Genomic DNA, 21,987 nt, shown 5'->3' with positions numbered 1-21,987 from the left:
TGTTTGCTTAAGATTGCTGTCATAAATTGAGGTGATGCTAGTAAGTGTATTACTTGTGACAAGAACAAGGCGTATTACTGTCAATAATATGAATTTTATAATATATTTTCCATATTCCTCTAAGAAATTCAACATGATATTTTCCTTCAACTTTCAGCTTTTTGGTTTTATAAGCTGGATTTTCAAATGACATTGAAATGCAGCATTTTGTTCTAAAAATATACTCACTTGTTCCATAATACACCACTCCTAAGACATGAGCAATCACTTCTTAGGCTGCTGCAAACTCATAATAATGCTAAATTCTTGCCAAGTCAGTAGGTTCAACTATAGCAACCATTACATGAATCATAAATCATGACAAAGGACCCATATAATACCTTAAATTTGTTTTGAAATCCAAAGAACCATGCATTGAAATAAAAGCTAAAGCTAAAATCTATAATGATCTTTACTAGTTTCTGCCTGTTGATATGCCTCAGCTTTTACCCTATACCTCACTTATGACAATAAGCTCTCCGGAACATTTATACAGTTCAGAATTCAGCTCTAAGTGCTCTTGGTAGAACAGCATGAGAGACTCTTAAAGAATGATGTGTTTACAATAGTAATTATTTACTCTCATGCTGAATTGCAATTGCAGCTTTCTCTTAGGCAAACCATAGCTCTTCCATTATTTACTGGTCCTAGCAAGTACCATTAACCTTTTCTTAAAATTTATTTTTGGCTGCGTTGGGTCTTTGTTGCTGCGTGTGGGCTTTCTCTAGTTGCGGCGAGTGGGGGCTACTCTGTGTTACGGTGCGTGGGCTTCTCATTGTGGTGGCTTCTCTTGTTGTGGAGCACGGGCTCTAGGCGTGTGGGCTTTAGTAGTTGTGGTGCATGGGCTCAGTAGTTGTGGCACACGGGCTTAGTTGCTCCGCAGCATGTGGGATCTTCCCGGACCAGGACTGGAACCCATGCCCCATGCACTGGCAGGCAGATTCTTAACCACTGCGCCACCAGGGAAGTCCCCCATTAACCTTTTATACAGCAGGCAGTCCTTTTATTTTTGCCATTGTTAAAATATCTTCCAAGATATACCAGTCAGTGCACTTCCCTCCGAAAGGCAGACGTTATCTGTCTTTGGTCAGTCATTACAATATGCCTTGAAGCTTTACCATAAGGCCCTGTCATGGTCTTACATGTCAAGTGAGCAGCAGCTTTTGACAGTACCATCTCTGGTCCTGAAGAGCAGATTCAGATTCAGTGTAACCACAGCAAAATGAGAGGTAGAAATAGAACAACTCTAAGGAGATTTGAGCTCCAATGATCTGTATTAGTTTCTACATGAGAGGTTGGGCCACATCTGTACTGGCCCTTGTTGATCATCTTAAATTTCTAGTTGCAACAACTTCTGCTATCTTTAGACCTCTTTTAAAAGCAGAGAGGACTTTCTAATTAATAAAGATTTAATCTTAATTAGCTAGTAAGAAAAATAATCAGAACAACAATTTGCTGAGCATTTCAGTTGATCAAGTGATGTGTATGGGTACTATCTGTGACAACAAACCTTGTCAGAAATGCCTGCTAAAACTCATCCTTATTCTACACTCCTCTCATCCCCTCCCAAGTTCTTTGGTCTTGCTTACCATCCTAGGGTTCAGAAATACAGAGAAATCATTCAGATTTTCAACAGTTGAGTTTTAGTATTTCTCTTCTTGTGTTCCTATCATGTTCTCAGAAAAATGGGCAAATGTAGGGAAATAATCCAATCTATTTAAGGTTACTCTGAGATGTTTCATAGTTATTATGTAGAAATGAGTTTGTTTCAACTGTTTGGGGGTTGTGACATGATATTATTGCTTTATGCTTTAAGATAGTGTTCGTAAATATGCTTTAAGATAATGTTCGTAAATATGAAGTAAACTAAATATATATATACAATATGTGTAAGGTATAAGGAATGATGATCCAAATGCACACCCTGTTGACTCTTGGTGTAAGAAAAATGGTAATCATTCCCTTTGGAATCTGCTTTGTAATCGTCCTGAATTCCATTCCTTTTCTCTCTGCTTAGGTGAAGTTAAATAATACATTTTGTGGTTAACTTTGCTTTCCTTTGGACTTTTACTGTATATCTTTGTATGCCAAAACAAAATGTTTAATGTTTTCATAGGTCAAAATAGGAATTACACTGCACAAAACTGTCTTTATGATTTGCCTTTAAATTGTATTAGATATTAGGTTCCAGAAATTCATTCTTACTGTTGTTCAAGGATGTGATACAGTCATGCTTCCTGTTGTCTCAATATAACATGAACATGTCACAATTTATTGATTGCCTTTGCTAATGTACATTTAGATTGTTACCGTAAATATTCAGTCTTATTATGAGTACTTTTCTCCAAGTGTACATTTGCTACAGTTCTTTAAGGTAGATACTCACTTGTTGAATTATTGGATTGCATGTTTAGCTCTGTTAGAGAATGTCAGTTTTTTTCCCAAAATGCTTGAAGCACTTGGCACCAATGTCATCACTTTATAAATGCTTCATTTGTTTCATATCTTACATTTGACATGGTCAGGCTTTTATATTTGCCCATTATTGTGGGTATGAAAATTTATTTCATGATTTTAATTTTTATTTCCCTGATTAATTTTGAGGTTGAGGATAATTTCGTATGTTTATTTGCTGTTTCTGATGAATCTTCTGTGACATGACTTTACGTTCCTTTTTTGCCACTTTTTCTATTGAGTTGTGTGTATTTTTAATAGACTTGCAGGATTTCTTTATATCTTTTGGTTACTATCCCATCTTCTCCCAGTTTCTGGGTTGTGTTTTATTTTCTCTATGGTATCTTTGATACCATACAACTTTATTAATCATTTCCTTTTGCAGATGTAACTTTCTGTCCTAAGATATGCTTCCCTAACTGATGACGTAAAGATAACTTCCATATTATCTGTTAAAAGTTTTATAGATTATATTTGACCTTTAAATTTTACACAACTAACTTTTTCGTATATGATGTGAGGGAGATTTCAATGCCATAATTTCATAACATTAAACGATAGTCCCAGGACCCTTTATTAAACTCTTTACTTCTCCAGTGACTTATAATAAATCTAATTCTATCATAAATCAACTTTCCAGGTATGTATGGGCTTTTGGTTGGGGGTAGGCAAAGGGGATGGGAGTGCTGTCCAACTGGTTTATCCTATAACCAATACCACATTATTTTAATTACTGTAACTTTCTAATACTTCTTGACATTTGGTAAGGTAATTCTTCCCACATTTTTGTCTTCCTCAAGGGTGTCTTACGTATTCTTGGATCTTGGTATTTCCATATATGTTTTTCATTTAGCTTTACAAATTCCAGAAAAATAATAGTTTGGAATGTTAACTGACATTGATCAAACTACTGATCAGTCTGTGAAGAATTGATATCCATACAATACTGAGACTCTTGATTCATTGTTCATAGTATATTTTCTATGTTTAGGTCTTCCAGTAGATTATGTATCTATAAAGATCTGATAATCTTTGTTAAATTTTTACTATGAACTTTGCGTTTTCAATGATATTGTAAGTAACATCTTTGAAAAATTACAGTTTTAAATTAATAGACTTTGTTTTGAAAGTCTGAAACTATTCTAAAAGTAATCAAGTAGGTAGCAGGTAGTACAGAGACTTTCCATATACCCTACCCTAACTCCACAATTTCCTTTTTATTAACATGTTATTTTAGTATGGCACATTTTTACAAACTGATACTGATACAGTAATATTAACTCAAGTCCATAATTCAGATTTCATTAGTTTTTACCTAATGTCCTTTTCTGTTCCAGGATCCCATGCAGGATACCACATTACATTTAGTCATCTTATCTCTTCAGGCTCCTTTTTTGCTGTGATAATTTCTCAAACTTTCTTTAAAAAAAATTTTTTTTATTAGAGTACAGTTGATTTACAATATTGTGTTTGTTTCAGGTGTACATATACATCTAGCTCCTCTTTTTTTTTTTTTTAGATTATTTTCCCACATAGGCCATTAAAGAGTGCTGAGTAGAGTTCCCTGTGCTATACAGCAGGTTCTTATTAGTTATCTATTTTATATAAAGAAGTGTGTATATGTCAGTCCCAGCCTCCCAATTTACCCCTCCCCTCCCGCCTTATCCCTGGTAACCATAAGTTTGTTTTCTACGTGACTCTATTTCTGTTTTCTAAATAAGTTCATTTGTATCATTGCTTTTTAGATTTCACATGTAAGTAGTATCATATGATATTCTCTTTCTCTGGCTGACTTACCTTACTTAGTATGACAATCTCTAGGTCCATCCATGTTGCTGCAAAAGGCATTATTTCATTCTTTTTTATGGCTGAGTAATATTCCATTGTGTGTATATACTACATCTTCTTTATCCATTCTTCTGTTGATGGACACTTAGTTTGCTTCCATGTCCTGACTATTGTAAATAGTGCTACAACGGACATTGTGATACATGACTCTTTTTGAATTATGGTTTTCTTTGGGTATATGCCCAAGAATGGGATTGCTGGTTCATATGGTAGTTCTGTCTAGTTTTTAAGCAACCTCACTACTGTTCTCCATGGTGGTTGTACCAATTTACATTCCCACCAACAGTGTAGGAGTGTTCCCTTTTCTCCACACCCTCTCCAGCATTTATTATTTGTAGATTTTTTGATGATGGCCATTCTGACTGATGTGAGGTGATACCTCATTGTAGTTTTGATTTGAATTTCTCTAATAATTAGTGGTGTTGAGCACCTTTTCATGTGCTTTTTTGGCCATCTGTATGTCTTCCAAACTTTCTTGTTTTTGATAACCTGGACTGTTAGGAGGATTACTTACTGTTCAAGTATTTTGTAGAACATTCCTCAATTGAGATTTGTCTGTTCTTTCCCATGATTAGACTGGGATTATGGATTTTAGGAAGGAAGACAATAGAGGTAAAGGATCAGTTTTATCACATCATATAAAGGGCAGTTACTAGCTACATGATTTATGACTGTTGATATTGACCTTGATAACTTGGCTGAAGTAGTGTTTATCCAGATACTCCACCACAGTAAAGTTATCTTATTTTGCCCCCTTTCCATTCTGTACTTTTGGAGGTAAATCACTATGTACAACCCGTAGTTCAGGAGTGAGTAGATAAAGTACTCGTCTAGACACTGAAGATACAATGATGAAAAAGACATATGCTCTGCATTAATGGACAGCTCCTGGACAAGCGACCACCTCATCCCCTTCAGATAAGAGGTCCAAAGATACACAATGCCTTCCTGTCTATTTCTCCTTTTCAATCCCTAATATTTCTATTAACATAAAAGGTATATTTGAATCTTATTTCTGTTCCTTACACAGACATCCCAAATGTAAGCTACATACTGGAAAATCAGCCTTTTACCTATACAGCCTGGTAACATTTCGATCTTGTTAAAACATCTTCAACTAGGTGCCTTCAAGTTCTGACCCTGACATTCAAAGCCCTCTTCAAAATGATGGTGTTTATTTTTTTTCTGTGTGTGTCATCATTGCCCTACTTAACTTCCCAGAAAGATGTTCATTAAGTTCAGTCAGTATGACTTGACAGTAAAATGGAATTTAGAATGAACTTCTACCTGACACAAGAATTTTTTTTCCAGAAATAGGCAGAGTAGACTATTAGCATTTTAGGTTTTCTTCAGTAATGCTCCAATCTGCTCACAATGTTTAATTCACTAGCTCAAGTAAGGGAAATCAGGGAACTGTTTTTTTAACCTGCTCCTGACCTATTGTACTCTCCTGGGGAAGTCTGCTTTTTCTTGTTTGCTTGCCTATAAAACAGTAATTGAAATATTTAATTCCTGACTATCAACAGGTGAATTATACTCATTGTAAAGAACCTTGACTTCAAGTCCTCTCTGGCTTAATTACACGGAGAAGTAGAAACTGTTGTTAGCTGGAATTAAATACTAACTCCTATCTGCTTTCACTTTTTCTTCAAGCAGTTTGCTGCCTTGCAAGAGGAATTTTAGATTAAAAAACATAGTACTTTCACATTCCTGGAAATTTCTGAACAATTATTTCTTAGCATCTTCTGAGCTGATAAAATTTTATTAATCTGAGAAGGCAATGCTAGTTATCTGTAGCTTGGACTGAGGAGCACAGATGAGGGGCGTAGAGAAGGAAACATTAATGTTTTCTCTCCTCCTGTATCAGCCTTTTTTTTTTTTTAAGTAGAAATATCTTGCTATTTAATGATGTGCCTGTCAAAAGCAGATTATTTACCTAGGATAACTTCTGAATTTAGTTTGAATTTGGATTACGCCTCCCATGTGTCTGTGACCTTGGGTTTATTACTTAATCTCTCTTAGCCTCTGTCAAATGCAAAGTGGGCATTAAATATGATTGCACTTAGAAGGTGCATCAGACATGTGGATGAAGACCTGTAATAGAAAGAGATCTAAAACATTAGAGATGTACCATGTGGTCCCTAACTGTAACATGTTAGAAATGCCAAATCTTGGGTCCCGCTCCAGATCTACTGAATCAGGAACCCTGTGCATAGGGCTCAGAGATCTGTGTGTGTTAGCCCGTCCTCCAGGTAATCCTTAAACCTGCTGCTTTCAGAGAACCAATGTAGCTGAAGTACGAATCAATGAAAAACCTCAGGCTACAATTATGTGAGGGAGCAGGGAATGATTTTATCTTCTATGGCTGAGGAAAATTTGAGATAGCCACTACTTTTGAGTTGGTAACTTACCATTAATCTGAGAGGAAATTCAAAGTAGATAAACTTAGTCTGGAAAAATTAGGAGATTTCATCCAGGAGAACAAGGTGAGGATGGGACTTGTCATCATGTCACACTTAGGGAACTAGAAGTTCTTTAGAATGCACAGAACAGAGGACAGGAGAGAGAACGAATTTACTCAGTTGAAAATATTTCTGTAAGTTTCCAAACCGCAGCATAAAGTTTTTAAAGCTATCAAGTCAGATTTTGTTTCACCATAAAGTTTCCGGCAGCTAATGGTTCAGTAGAGGAACCACATTATCAGGAGAGAATGAGTGGGGTGAGGGAATCTCTATTCTCAAGGTCTTTGGATTCTTAAATCCCTAAATAAAGTGAGATCAAGGAAAAGGTGAAGTCTAAAATCCAACAATTACAACAGTTGTAAATTCTTCAAAATGCTATCTACTATTTCTATCTCCTAGTCAAACATTAGTAAATGTTAAATATTTATATGTCTTCCCAACTGTGTGGATTGGAGCTGACCTGTTTTTGAGATATTCCTTTCTTGAATGAATTATGTGAAGGTCAGAAGAAGAAAAAAAAAAAAAACAACACTACCAACAAACGAATGTGTATGTTTGTTGGATCGCTCTGCTTGACTTCACCCAGCAAATTAATGATTGCCCCGAGGCAAAGCAATTCCACTTCACTCCTGACCCTCAGCTCTATGTTCTGCCTTGCTTCCTATGAGGTTTTTTGTTTGTTTGTTTTGCTAGGATAAATGTGATCCTAGAAATGTTTGCATGTATTTTTCTGGCTTCAAGGCATGAGTTTTGTTAGTGACATTGTCAACTTGTATGTATGCCTTAGGACGCGAGGGTTCAGGAACTGTTCTAAATTGTTCAGCAGCCTTCTGAGCTGTTCTGTCAACACCATCACCTTCTAAAGGAAGAAATGCAGTTTCTGTGTGTGTGTGTGTGTGTGTGTGTGTATTTAATAATTTTCTCTTCTTTTGTCTTTAGTAAGCATCTAACTTTCAAATCATGGGTAGGGAAGTCACTAGGCTTAGGAGTTAATGTCTCAAAGGTCAACATCAAATATAGTCTCTCAACTGTACCAAGATGTTGATTTTTTTTCCCCATCAATCATTCATTTGCCTAAAAATCACATTGGTCTGTTAATTTTTATTAATCTACTATTTCTTATAACTGTTCTTAATCCTCATTAGGAGGATTATATATATTATATTTTATATATACTGTGTGAGTCTTACAGATTTTTCTCTCATTTTACATTCTGGAAACCTAACATTTTTTTGAACAAACTTCTTCCCTACATCCTCAAGCACTTAATACCTCCTCACGTTAAGCAAAACTCCTCTTTCTCTTGATCGCACCAGCTCCTTAGCTGCGCAGCTTGTGGAGAGCACTGCCCCTATTGCATGTGCCACAGGGTCTCAAAACAGAGGTGGCATCTCCTAAATCCCTAAGATGGCTTCCAAACTACTACTTGATTTCTTTTCAAAGAAATACTTTAAATTTACTTCATGTTTTTATTGAAGTGATACATGGATATACTTTAAAGATGTAAATTTTTCTGCAAAGCTTATTAGAAAAATCTAGTTTCCAAAACACCAAGCCCCATCACATGCCCTGGAGGCAACTCTTTTAGTTCTCAGCTATTTCTTTTAGAATTTGCCCCCAAATTTATAAATAACATGTATATATATATTTTTTTCTTTTCTTGACTCTTCGGTTTTAGGTACTTGCTATTAACTTCTTACAGAGGAAGACTTATCTTTATAACTCACTTATCCCCATCTCCCCACTTATAGTCTATCTCCTTACCCTACTGTGAATATAGGTATAGTTATTTAATAAGCTAATCTTTAGATCAAGATTTAGTATATATTATGACTGATGATTCACAGCTGAGGAACATGATACACTACACTTGTATTTCTTCCATAATATTTCTTCACCCTGGTTTTTCACCCTTAGTCTCCTCTGTGCCTTTCTCTACTTCATCCCTAAACTGCCTGTCAGAAGTGGGCATCATTTTACATGTCTCTGGTCCGTTCACTTTTTTATTCTCCATAGCAGTTGTTAAAAAGTCTCACTGTTGCCTCAACTTGTGTCCCTGCATGGCTATAGTCTTCTCTCTTTAGAGATGACCTGTGACTTCCCACATCACTATGTACAGAAGATCGAGGTGATCAGCTAAGGAACAAATATAACCTGTTACCATCCTCACCATGTTCCCTCTAGTCCAGGTAGACAAGCTTGTTTATATCTGGTGCACTAGACTCCTACCGCCTCTGCTCCAGACTGTATCCCTTCGGCACATTAGTAAACGGCATATCCAAACAGCTTCAAGCTCAGTTTTTCACTCTTTATTTCATTTGCAACTGTCCTCATCATTCTGTGCTTCACTATTGCAGCAGTCTCCTCTGTGGTCTGATTATCTCCCGCCTTATGTCACTTGAATCTATCCTCACTCTGCCACCAGGATGATTTCCTAGAACACTTTTTGGTCTTCTGACTCCCTTCCTTAAAATCCTTTGGAAACCTGTAGGACAGACTCTAGATCCATCCACCTCACTACAAATAACTCAATTTCCTTTCTTTTTATGGCTGAGTAATATTCCATTGTCTATATGTTCCATTGTCTATATGTGCCACATCTTCTTTATCCATTCATCTGTCAATGGACACTTAGGTTGCTTCCATGTCCTGGCTATTGTAAATAGAGCTGCAGTGAACATTGTGGTACGTGACTCTTTTTAATTGCTTTTTTTTTTTTGCGGTACGTGGGCCTCTCACTGCTGTGGCCTCTCCCGCTGCGGAGCACAGGCTCCGGACGCGCAGGCTCAGCGGCCATGGCTCACGGGCCCAGCCGCTCCACGGCATGTGGGATCTTCCCGGACTGGGGCACGAACCCGTGTTCCCTGCATCGGCAGGCGGACTCTTAACCACTGCGCCACCAGGGAAGCCCCCGTGACTCTTTTTGAATTATGGTTTTCTCAGGGTATATGCCCAGTAGTGGGATTTCTGTGTCATATGGTAGTTCTATTTGTAGTTTTTTAAGGAACCTCCATACTGTTCTCCATAGTGGCTGTATCGAATATTACTCAGCCATAAAAAGAAACGAAACTGAGTTATTTGTAGTGAGGCAGGTGGACCTAGAGTCTGTCCTACAGAGTGAAGTAAGTCAGAGAAAAACAAATACCATATGCTAACACATATATATGGAATCTAAAAAAAAAAAGGTGATGAAGAACCTAGGGGCAGGACAGGAATAAAGACGCAGATGTAGAGATTGGACTTGAGGACACGGGGAAGGGGAAGTGTAAGCTGGGATGAAGTGAGAGAGTGGCATGGACTTATATATACTACGAAATGTAAAATAGATAGTTAGTGGGAAGCAGCCGCATAGCACAGGGAGATCAGCTCAGTGCTTTGTGACCACCTAGAGGGGTGGGATAGGGAGGGTGGGAGGGAGATGCAAGAGGGAGGAGATATGGGGATATATGTATAGCTGATTCACTTTGTTATACAGCAGAAACTAACACACCATTGTGAAGCAATTATACTCCAATAAAGATGTTTAAAAGAAAAAAGAAAATAAATGAGACTATAGACATTAAAAAAAAAATCCTTTGGAAGCTCTCCAATGTATATGTGGTAAAATGCGTTCTCTTTAGGCTGTCCTGCAGAACCGACTATGCTAAGGCCTCTTCCTGATCCTCTAAAAACTGTACACAGTTTTTAAACTTAAGTTCCTAGAATAATGAACTACTTACATGTGTGACTCTTTGGTACTTCTGCACTTGTGTATGCTTTTTCTTCCTTGTCTTAAAACACTTCCTTTTCTTGTCACCTGTCAAAAGACACCTGGACAAAGTACATTATGGGAAATGTATCCATTCTTTTTTTGTTCTTATACACAACTGTCATGACACCCATAAAGCCTTATTGTCCTTACTAATCATATGTCTCAGTTCTCCACCAGACTGTACATCTTTCATGATGGGGTCCATTTTAAAATTTTTCTATGAATATTCATTCCTTAGTACCAAATTGTCATTCAATAAATATTTAAAAGGTCAGATAAACACTGAATTTTTAATAGTGTAGTTCAGGTGAATCGAACAATGGTTAAGGGCAGAAATTGGAGAATCTGACTACCTGGGTATAAATCGAGACTCAGCTACACATTACTTACGGAATTGGAAGAAAGTTCTGTATCTTAAATATGGCTCAGTGTCCTAAAATGATGCTTGGAACACTTTCTAGTAGCCAGTAAACACTAAACATATTGCTACTGTTAATTTACGTTAATAAAATGTTACATTGAAGATATTTAAAATTCTAGCTAATCTAAGGAAGAACAAATTATTGGAGCTCATAGAAGCCATTTAATTTGATCAACTAGGTATCTCTTTCATAGTATCTCTTGTAGAAGGTAATGGAAATATTGAAATATCATGATTTATACCACTGGAGTGAGAATTCCAGATTCTTAGAATCAGTTTGTTTATATACGTTAGAGCGAAATTTCCTCTTTATTATTATTTTTGTGGTTATTACACCTACCTAATACATAAAAATTACTGCAACAAATCAAATTTAAAACCCATATTGTCAGTATTGGAAATCACAAGAAAACATACTGGCATGTATGGTCGAATGACGTAAGCAAACCCAACCATCCAAAGCAGTGCAGGTACATAGACAACTGATCCATTTTGGAAAAATGAGAAGGACAAGTGGTTGAGAAAGTGGAACAAGGAGAGTGCGTGGTTGGAAACAGGTGGGATTGATTTAGAATGGCTCCCAGAGGAAGATGCTGATGGAATGGATAATTCTTTTACAGTCCAGATCTGGTTGTAGCTTGTCTTTAAAAATGATTCTTTTAAAAGCTTCCATAATCTAACTGATGGAAAAATGTAATGAGTTGGCAGCCCATTCAAATGGAAAGTTGTTAATCAAAATTTCTCTACCTAACACGCAGCAGAATTTTGCACCAATGTGTCTCTATTCAACTGAAAAATTCAAGATGGGGACAGCTGTTATATTTTTCTGGTTATGATCTGAATCTTCAGATTCTAAAGTTCTGTAGCTTTGTTTCTGCCATCTGGTGGTTGAAAATGCTGACGCTCTTGCTGTCTGTGAAGCTGTATTAATTCTTTGTGCACACATATGAATATACATTGCTTCTCACGGAGCAATTTGCCGTTACTGAAACTGGCATGCATTTCAGGGCATTACACATGGAAAAAAATGGTATATATTCTCCTTTTCTGAATTCTTCAGTCAAAATTTATGACAACTTATTTACACACAAATATCTTATGGTGTTGAATCCTATAAATGGTATTGTGTTGGAATGAAGCTTTTTCTTTCAACAGGCTCTAAGTTATTTTTCACCTCTGTTCAACTTAGTACATTTATAGAATGTGAAGGAATTTTTAGGTGGCTTTAGAATACGTTAATTTTTGTTAATGTGTTTAAGAATGGACAAGTAAAACTGAATGCAAATTGTAAAAGCAAGGTGTCGTTATCAGTGCAGTTGAAGACAAATAACTATTAGATTGCAGAAGTGAAGGGCCAAATGCTCACAAACCGAAGTCCAATTTATAGTGTGCCTTCCTAATCATGCAAAGAATGTAATGTAGCAGGAATTGAGTGTAGCAGGGGAAAGGGGGATGGGAAAGAACATACATTGACATTGTTATAGTGGAAATAGTGTAAGATAATCCCCAGGCTGTGTAGTTAAACAGAAGGTCCCTTCTCCCTAGGTTCAGGGTCAAACCTGCTTGTTAACCTCTTTTAAGACCTTGGCTCTGGGTTCAGGACTATCATTAAAACATGACTGGTTATCAGGAACCACTACCGTCTTGTCTGTATCAAAGAGGACCTTCAACACTGTGGGAAGTTCTTCCTCTTAGACTGGGGTTCATCCTATGTGGCTTATTTCTTTGTTTAAGCCTTTGCAGCTGTGTGTGTAAGAGGGCTGATTCATCACAGATATGAACATTTTCAGTATTAACTCAAGTTTTATTTGCTGTTCTTTTTGAAGGCTCTGAGTTTTTTCTATTTTGTTGGAATAAGGATGTAGAATTACAAAAGAAACTATTGGGATTCGAGGCCTAGTTCTGTTAATTGATTTCACCGAATGATTTTAGTGAATCAGTAGATTTACCTGAAAATTGGGATGATAACAACACATACTCCACTTGCACTAGAAGTTTTTTTGTTGATCAATAAATATATTGTTAATTAAAGAACTCATAAAAATATACCACTACAAAACTACAATATTACGTTACATTTCTCCCATGCTACTTGCTTCTTTCTATCCCTGGTTCCAGCCAGTTCAAAAAAGAGAAGGAAATAGTATTCAGCAGAAAGAGAATATTGTTTGAGAGAGAGCAGTTTTACCACAAAGAGTCAATTTATGATGTAGTCTAAGTGTATAGGGAGCCGCAGAATGTGACTGAAGGTAAGAATGAGGCCCTTGCTGATAGGTCTCACCACCTACTGCTGCCAAACTCAAGTTGAAATTTTGCAATTAAAGATGCAGTTCTGGGCTTTCCTGGTGGCGCAGTGGTTGAGAGTCCGCCTGCCGATGCAAGGGACATGGGTTCGTGCCCCGGTCCGGGAAGATCCCACATGCCGTGGAGCGGCTGGGTCCGTGAGCCATGGCTGCTGAGCCTGTGCATCCGGAGCCTGTGCTCCGCAGCGGGAGAGGCCACAGCAGTGAGAGGCCCCCGTACCGCAAAAAAAAAAAAAAAAAAAAATGCAGTTCTTTTAGATCTTGATGACACCTCTTCCAAAAGTCCCTACCAAAGAGAAGACATACAGGGGTCCAGCATTATTAATTATCAAAAGAATCTTGACAGAAACGGAGGAGAAATCTGCTGGTCAGAGGCCAAGCAATGTATGTGTGTAGAATGAGAAGGGACACCATCTCCTCCACATTTACCTTTACCTTCCTGTGGACTTTTGCACGACCAGTTTTTGTTTGTTTTTAAGTATGTGGCATCACTAAAGTATAATTAAAAGAAGTATTCACCAGGGATATAAAGATTCAAGTTAATCAAGTTTGTTTTCCTTTAGTATTTTCTTTTTTGGGGTACGCGGGCCTCTCACTGCTGTGGCCTCTCCCGTTGCAGAGCACAGGCTCCGGATGCGCAGGCTCAGTGGCCATGGCTCACGGGCCCAGCTGCTCCATGGCACGTGGGATCTTCCCGGACTGGGGCACAAACCTGTGTCCCCTGCATCGGCAGGCAGACTCTCAACCACTGCGCCACCAGGGAAGCCTTGCTTTAGTATTTTTTAGGCTTCTTCTAAGTTTGAATTTGTGTTTAGAAGGTCTTTTTGAATTTAGACTGTGTGTAGTTATTACTGTGGTAACTTTACAAATAAAAATAGCTCTAGCACATGCAATACATCTTAGAACATTTCTGTGGATAACCTTGATATGTTGGTGATAGCACAGGGAATTTTCCATTCCCATTTAAGAAATCAGGGTGTTTTTTTCTTTCTAAAATTATTCCCCACCAAATATATTTTGTTCACAGCCGTAAAAATGATGTTTAGGATGGTGACAGGTTGTGATCACAATTTTCTGTGCCAAGGATGAATTTATAAAAATACCATTTTTGCAAGTTTACCAATCATCATTTTATGTTCCTTTCTTAATGTGTTTTTGAGAACTATTCCTATAAAATAGAAAAGGAAACAACTACATCTTAAATAATATTCTGTGTAGTAACTTTTTCCTTTAGAACTTGAAATTAAAAGGACACAAGACATTTTATATATGCTCCTTAATTAAATGCCTTCAGAATATCTGTTCATTTGTTTTTCATGGTTAGCACCCAGCACAACTTCTGGCTTAGTGCTAAGTATCCAAAGATGATAAGGTGCCAAGTCCTTGGATGATACAGGTAATGATTCAAAATGAATCCTGCCTTTATAGGAGCTCAGATATTACAGAGGAGTGTGAGAGAGTTTATGCAGCATGAAAAGAACAATATGACAGATATTTGAAAGGCAAGGTGCAATCAGAAAGAATGACAAATTCTTGAGAATAAGGATGAAGAAAGGCTGTACAGAATAGGACAAAAAAAAAAAAGAAGGAGCTGAATCTTGAATGAAGGCAGTAGACATTTTACTAATTAAATATGGTGGGTAGAGATGTGGATAAGAAATGGTATTCTGGTAAAGGGGTTGACATATGTAAGAACTGTATATAACATAAACTAATATTTAAATAAAAGATTACAAAAGAATAAAAAATTGACTAACATGACATGATAGGTCTAATGACCCACATAGGTTTCTTTCTTCCCTCGCTGAAGTAATAGCTATGATCAGGATTAACTAGTGTAAAAAAGGAAGCATTAAACATTTTACCTATCTAGTTGGGATCCAATTTTTTAAAGCATCAGTGAATTATAAATGGTAATGCATATGCAAGAATGTGATTAAATGCTAAGGAGGCATTTGAGAATCTATGAATCTTCTCTCCTCAAACTATGTCATTGTAAAACTTGATATTTCTTGCATGGGAACTTGTGAATGTGTTAGTGTTTCAAAATTTTGAGGAGTATCTTTTAGAATTTTTTATTTAGATAAATATGGAGAATATGATCAACAGATATTTTCCAGGTTATACTGAGTATCAAATAGTTATAAATCTTACTTCATAAAGGACTGAAGCAAGTCTATTCTATTAATAAAAGAATTACTTATGATTGTAAAATACTAAAGCTAACCTAAATACTCAATAGTGGAATTGTTAAATCAATACATAAGTTGAAAATACTATGCAGTATATTTAAACCCTTTAACTGAAGACATTGAATGGAGAATGTTTTATAATATATTTTTTTAAAAACTGTGATTAAATGACTGATTTTAATAGTTTCGGGGGAAATTCTCAGCATTAAATATGAAGTATAATGATGTCATTCTGAAATTTGTAAAAATACATGTATAAATATATAAATATTATATATTGCAGACATGAAATCACAAAAGAAAGAGGCTGAAATAGCATTTTTTTTAGAGTTGGGATTCAGCAAACAACTTGGCTCTAAGGAGGTGCTCTTAACCACTACCCGACACTACCTTCCTGGCAAGTCACTAAAATATTAGTGGTTGTAATCTCTTGATAGGCAGTTATGATCTTAACTTTTCTTCTTGTTGCATATATTGGCTGAAACTTTTATAATTAACATGTACTAACTAATATTATAATAATACCATAATTTTTCGATAAAAATGACATGAAGTTGGTACTAAATTTACCAACTGGGAAAATTGAAAGTTTCTGTCTTTCTTACATCAATTGTTCATGGAATGAACATTAATAGGAGTTATTAATGAGCATTAATAACTCCTATTCAAGTACCAGAGAAAGTCAGAAAAGAGACACCTCATTCATTCACTCATTCATTCTGATAGCTCAAAAATGTAACCATTGTATTTCCCCTAGTTGTCTAGTGAATCATAAGGTTGTACTTTCAATGTATGTTTTGTAAAGAAGACATGCCCATTGCTCTTGGTAGTACTTTGAAGAGTGGCATCATTTTCTAATAAAGTGGGCTTAATAACCAAAGCAATTATATTTGGATTTGGCTGCAAAGATAAGCAATGATTGAGAATGATAAAACTAGGCCAAATTATGAAATGTTAGTTGCACCTTAGAGATAATCTTTTTGCCTTCAAAGTCTTGTGTGAAACAACTTTTCCAGCTAATCAGTAGCAAAATTAAGACTAGACTCCATTCATATTTAGTAACTTCCATGGCAGTATGCTTTCTACTCTGTAACATTGCCTCCAATCATTCTGCATTTTTCATATTTGCTTGAAAATATTTTATTAGTAATTTATTTTCAGTCTTCTAATGAAAACATTACAAATCTGAATGCAAATGTATTCATTAAATGAAAAAGGAATCCTGATGAAACCTGCTCTGCTTTGGATCATTTTAATGGAGTATAATGTTTTAACAGTCTCTACTGTTTACTGATATGCTGAGTGAATTTACAAATTTCCTCTGTGATAGAAACATAAGTGATTTAATAAGCTCATATGATAGAATGCTTAAAACTATATTCATAATTCTTTAGATATTAATTTTGTACATTAACCAGAGACACTGAGTGGAGAATATGTTTAATGGGAAATTTAAATAAAAAATGTAAACTTGGTAACTATTATATAGACTAGACTTCTGAGGTTTTTGAAAAAATAATAAATTTTTCTTAGTAATTTGTGTAATCTGTGATGATATAATTTGTCCCCATTCTTTTTGAAATGTTTATTTTATTAAATCAAAAATCAACATGTAATCAATATAAAATTATTAATGAGGTATTTTACATTTTTCCTTTTCTATTGAATAAATTTGATATATAATGTAAAAGTTTAAGGTGTACTATGTGTTAATACATTTATATATTGTAATATATGATGTAGCTATATTTATTGCATTACATAATTATAGTACAATTTTGCCTATATACATTATACCATGCATTAGATCTCTATGGTTTATTTACTACTTACTATAACTTTGTACCCTTAAACACCATCAGTCTTACTCCACCTCCCGTCCCCTGGTAATCACCATTTTACTCTTTTTTCCACAGGTTTAACTTTTTTAGGTTCCACATATAAGTGATAGCATGTAGTACTTGTCTTTGACTTATTTTGCTAAGCATTTTGCTTAAGGTCCACCTACTGTTGTTGCAAATGGCAGGATATCTTTCCTCATGGCTGAATAATATTCCCTTGTGTATAAATACCACATCTTTTTTACCCATTCATCCATTGATGGGTGTTCGGGTTGTTTTCATATCTTGACTATTTAGAATAATGCTGCAATAAACATGGAAGCACATATATCTTGTCAAAATCCTGTTTTCTCTTCCTTTGGGTACATACCTAGAAGTTGAATTGCTGGATTGTACAGTAGATCTGTTTTTAATTTTTGGAAGAACCCTCATCTAGTTTTCCATAGCAGTTGGGCCAATTTATATTCCTACCAACAATATATAAAGGTTCCCTTTCATCACATCCTTGCCAACAACTGTTATCTCTTCTCTTCTTGGTGATAGCCGACCTAACAGGTGTGAGGTGATATCTTCTTGTGGTTCTTATTTGCTTTTACCTGATAATTATTGATGTTCAACATCTTTTCATGTGCCTGTTGGCCATTTTGATGTCCTCTTTGGAAAAGTGTCTTTTTAGTTTTTCTGCCCATTGTTTAATCAGATTTTTTTTTTTTTTGGTGGTGGTGGTTGTTAAGTTGACTAAGTCCTCTCTATATTTTGGATATAAACTCCTTTTCCAGTATATGGTTTGCAAAGATTTTCTCCCATTCTGAAGGTTGTATTTTCATTTTGTTGATGGTTTTCTTTGCTGTGCAGAAGCATTTGAGTTTGATATAGTCCCATTGGTTGAATTTTGTTTTCGTTGTTTGTGCTTCTGGTGTTATGTCCAAAAAATCATTGCCAAATGGACATATATACACTACCAAATGTAAAATAGATAGCTAGTGGGAAGCAGCCACATAGCACAAGGAGATCAGCTAAGTGCTTTGTGTCCACCTAGAGGGGTGGGATAGGGAGGGTGGGAGGGAGATGCAAGAGGGAGGCAATGTGGGGATATATGTATATGTATAGCTGATTCACTTTGTTATAAAGCAGAAACTAACACACCATTGTAAAGCAATTATACTCCAATAAAGATGTTTGAAAAAAAAACTTTGCCAAGACAATATCAAAGAGCTTCTTCCCTATGTTTTATTCAAAAAGTTTAATGGTATCAGGTCTTATGTTTAAGTCTTGGATCCATTTTGAATTAATTTTTGTGAATCGTGTGAGATGGGGGTCCAATTTCATTGTTCCACATGTGTTTCTCCAGTTTTCCCAGCACCATTTGTTGAAGAGACTGTCTTTTCCCCCATTGGGTATTCTTGGCTCCCTTTTTCAAATATTAGTTGACTATGTATGCCGGGATTTAATTCTGGGGTCTAAGTCTGTTATTAATCGGTGTGTTTATTTTAGTGCCAGTACTGTACTGTTTTATTACTATGGCTTTATAGCATAGTTTGAAATCCAGAAGTGTGATATCTCTGGCTTTTGTTTTTCTCCTCAGGATTGCTTTGACTATTTGGGGTCTTTTGTGGTTCCTCACTAATTTTAGGATTGTTTCTTCTATTACTGTGATGGAAGCCTTTAATATTTTGATGGGGATTGTATTGAATCTGTAGATGGCCATACTACCCAAAGCCATTTTTTAAAAATCAAAACCATTTTAAGAATATTAATTTCTTGATCCATGAACACAGAAAGCCTTTCCATTTGTTTGGGTGTTTTTTGGTTTCATTCAGCAAAGTCTTGTATTTTTCATCGTACAGATCTTTCACTTCCTTGGTTAAATTTATTCCTAAGTATTTTATTTTTTTTGATGCTATTGTGAATGGGATAGTTTTCTTTAATTCTTTTTCAGATATTTCACCCTTAGTGTAAAGGAATGTAACTGATTTCTGTATGTTGTATTTCCTTTTTCATTTGTCACGGTATTTTTTTTATTTCTCTTTTAATTTCTTTGTTAATCTATTTGGTGTTCAGTAGCATGTTGTCGAATCTCCACATATTTGTGATTTTTCTAGTTTTCTTCTTTTAATTGATTTCTAGTTTCACACCATTGTGGTCAGAAAAGATGCTTGATATGTTTTCAGTCTTCTTAAATATAAGACTTGTTTTGTGGCCTAATATATAATCTGTCCTGGAGAAAGTTCCATGTGCACTTGAGAAAAATGTGTATTCTGCTGCTGTTGGGTGGAATGTTCTGTATACATCTAAGTCCATTTGTTCTAAAGTGTGGTTCAATTCCAATTTTTCCTTATTGATTTTCTGTCTAGATGATCTATTTACTGCTGATAGTAGGGTATTGAAATTCTCTACTATTATTGCTGTCAATTTCTTCTTTAAGATTATTTAGTATTTGCTTAATATATTTTGGTGCTTGGGTGTTGGGAGCATATGTATTTAAAATTGTTATATCTTCTTCATGTATGGACCCTTTTATCATTCTATAATGATCTTCTCTGTCTCTTGTCACTCTTATTGGCATGAAATATATTTTGTCTGATATAAAAATGGCTGTACCTGCCTTCTTTTGTTTTCTATTTGCTTAGAATATCATCTTCCATCCTTTCACTTTGAGCCTGTGTGTGTCTTTAGAGATGAAATGAGTCTTCTGTAGACAGCATAATGTTGAGTCTTCTTTTTTTTTTATTCCTCCAGCCTCTCTAACTTTCAGTTAATGAGTTCAACCCATTTACATTTAGGGTGATTACTGATCTGTAAGGATTTACTACTGCCATTTTATCTTCTGCCTTGTGCTTAATTGTTCTCTCCATTGTTTCTTTCTCCTTCCCTCTATCTTTGTATAAGTTGGTGATTTTCTATGGTGATTTGCACGACCTCCCATTTTTTATGTTTCATGTCTCTATTCTAGATTGTTTGCTTTAATGGTTACCATGAGGTTTACATAAAACATTTCACAGGTAAATAATCCTTTTCATGCTGGTAGCAATTCAGCTTCACTCACCTGTAAAGGTTTTATCCTTTTACTCTTTCCCTTTTATATTTTTGATGTCACCAATTATCTTTTTATGCTGTGATTTCATTACCAAGTTGTAGTAGCTCTAGTTATTTTTAGTGCTCTTTTTCTTTAATATTTATGCTATAATGGAGGGTTTAATATACTATTCAAAAAAGGGTCAGTTTTCTAATTGTCTATTTATCACCTTAATTAGAGTTTTGTGTACTTTTGTCTTTTCCTTTCAGCTTGAAGAGCTCCTCTCAACATTTCTTGTGAGCAGGTTTAGTGGTGGTGAACTCTCTCAGCTTTTGTTTCTCTAGAAAAGCCTTTATTTCTTCTTTATATCTGAAGGATAACTTTGCTGGATAGTCTTCTTGGCTGGAAGTTTTTATCTTTCAATATTTTGAATATGTCATTCTATTCTCTCTTGACCTATAGAGTTTCTGCTGAAAAATCTACTAGCCTAATTGAGGTTCCTTTATAGCATATTGTCTTTTTTCTCTGGTTGCCTTTACATTTCTTTATCTTTGACTTCTGACACTTTTAATATAATGTGTCTTGGAGAAGTTCTTTTTGTGTTGAGATAATAAGGTGCTCTATTAGCTTCATGGACTTGTGTATCTAGTTCTTACCCCAGGTTTGGGAAATTCTCAGCTAGTATTTCTTTAAATACACTTTCTGCTCTCTTCTGTTATATCTATTAATCTTGGCTTTCCTAATGGAGTCTGATGGTTCTTGTAGGATTTCTTCACTTTTTAAAAATCTTAGTTCTCTCTCCTCTTACACTTGGGTCATTTCTGTATTCATATCCTCGAGCTCACTTATTCTCTCTTCCATCTGATCTGCTCGCTCTGCAGTGTTTTTGAATGCATTCTTCATGTCATTTGAGTTCTTCAACTCCAGAATTTGTCTGGTTCTGTTTTAGAATTTCAATCTCTTTGGTAAAGCACTCTTTCGGTTTGTTAATTTTATTCCCGAAATTATGATATTGCCTTTCTGGGTTTTCTTGTAACTCATTAAACTTCTTCGTAACAGCTATTTTGAATTCCTTATCAGGTAGATAGCAATATTCCACGTCTTTGGGTTCAGTTGCTGAAAAATTGTTATTTCCTTTCTGTGATACTGTATTACAATGATCTTTCATAGTGTTTGATGGAAAGCACCTCTGTTGCCACATTTGAAGTAGCGAATACCTTGTTTAGGTAAGGCTTTGATTCTAACAATTCAACAGATTGATCATTAGGAGCCTTCCTTTTTTTCCCAGAAGGTGGCACTATAGCACCAAGTTTTTGGTTTCTCTTACTGGAGCTGGCTGGCTACTAAGCTTGGGAACTTGTGCATTTAGAACAAAACAAAACAAAACGAAACAAAGAAACTGGCAGAGGGAGAAAAGAAAAAGTAGAGGAAAAGAGTGGTAGCAGAGTGGGGGAGGTATGTGCTTAGCACTTGGGGCTTTGGGTGTATCACGGCCTGGTAGTGGAATCCTTGAGTTGGCGGGTCTCAGAGGTTTGTGGGTGGTTATTTTGCCAGAACCCCAGGGCAGACAGCAGGAAATGCTTTCCTTCAGATATTTGTCTGCCTTCTTCCCTTTCCTTTCACTCCCCCAGTCACTGCTGTTCCCTTCACAAAAAACAAA

This window comes from Mesoplodon densirostris, chromosome 9, assembly GCF_025265405.1.
Source record: "Mesoplodon densirostris isolate mMesDen1 chromosome 9, mMesDen1 primary haplotype, whole genome shotgun sequence".
NCBI classification, from domain to species: Eukaryota; Metazoa; Chordata; class Mammalia; order Artiodactyla; family Ziphiidae; genus Mesoplodon; species Mesoplodon densirostris.
The sequence above is the reverse complement of the archived record's forward strand: the minus strand, read 5'-3'. Positions refer to the sequence as shown.